Source organism: Amblyraja radiata, chromosome 7 (genome assembly GCF_010909765.2).
Source record: "Amblyraja radiata isolate CabotCenter1 chromosome 7, sAmbRad1.1.pri, whole genome shotgun sequence".
Classification (NCBI taxonomy): domain Eukaryota; kingdom Metazoa; phylum Chordata; class Chondrichthyes; order Rajiformes; family Rajidae; genus Amblyraja; species Amblyraja radiata.
This window is the reverse complement of record NC_045962.1, coordinates 19533779-19535036: the sequence shown is the minus strand read 5'-3', so window position 1 is coordinate 19535036 and position 1258 is coordinate 19533779. Positions and strand designations below refer to the sequence as shown.

General features: G+C 43.5%; 1 pseudogene; it reads left to right on the top strand.

The window, feature by feature from the left end:
- The first annotated feature begins 220 nt into the window (after positions 1-220).
- On the top strand, positions 221-321 carry LOC116975708 (annotated as a pseudogene).
- The last annotated feature ends 937 nt before the right edge of the window (positions 322-1258 follow it).

Genomic DNA, 1258 nt, shown 5'->3' with positions numbered 1-1258 from the left:
TAATAACTCTTTTATGTTTCATTGATGGGAAAAGTCCTCTAGTCCAGCTCAGCGGAGGGGGACTCTGAGCGAGGTGACCAAAAATGACAGCCATAAGTGGCGACGTTCTTTCAGAAATCACGAAACAGAAAGTTTGAAAGTGGCCAGATCTTAGTTTTAGTAATATGGATACCAAATCCAGATCAGTCTGAAGAAGGGCCCCAACCTGAAACTCAACATATCCATGTCCTCCTGAGAAAAAAAAATTGAATGATACAAAGAAGATTAGCATAGCCGCTGCACAAGGATGATACACAAGTTCGTGAAGCATTCCATTTTTGTGGGGGTTGGCATGGTGGGGCAGTGGTAGAGTTGCTGCCTTACAGGACCAGAGACGCGGGTTCGAAGCTGACTACAGGTGCTGTTTGTACGGAGTTTCTCGCTGTGATCGCGTGGGTTTTCTCCGGGTGCTCCGTTTCTTGCAACTCTCCAAAGACGTGCAGGTTTGTAGGTTAATTGGCTTTGGTAAAATTGTAAATTGTCGCTCGTATGTAGGATAGCTCTAGTATATGGGGTGATCACTGGTCGGCGCAGACTCAGTGAGCTGATGGGACTGTTTCCGTGCTGAATCTCCAAAGCTAAAACTAAACCTAGATACTGCCTGTCCCGTTAAGCTACTCTAGCACTGTGGGGTTTATTTGCAAACCACATCTGCAGTTCCTTGTTTCACCAAATCCAGAAGGCTACCACATGCCCAGGTGTAAGATGAGCCACTGTTCCTTAAGTTTTTTCTCTTTCTCAGACCTGACAAACAGCATTTGACCTGAAATGGTAACACATCTTATCTCTACATGGATGTTGCCTGACTTGTTGCCTGAGTGTTTCCAACATTTTCTGTTTTTATTTCCGATTTACAACGTCCGCAGTTCTTCTGATTTACAAAGACTCGGAAGATGTTGAATCCATTTGGGTGGAGGTAAACATTTGGGGGAGTTAAACAGATAGTGTCCATCAAGTTTTACAGGAGAAGATACCAATAATATTCCATTGATACTGAATAATGCTAAGAAATAATTAATTACCATCACCATCACAAGACTGCGAGACGGTCTGAAGAAAGATCTCGAACTAAAATATCACCTATTCCTTTTCTCCAGACATGCTGCCTGACCCTCTGAGTTAAGCCCGCATTTTGTGTCTACAATCACAAGACAGTGTTATTAGACAAACTAATTGGGCTGTGGGCTGATTAGTTTGCTGGTGCAATGGCTTGCATCCA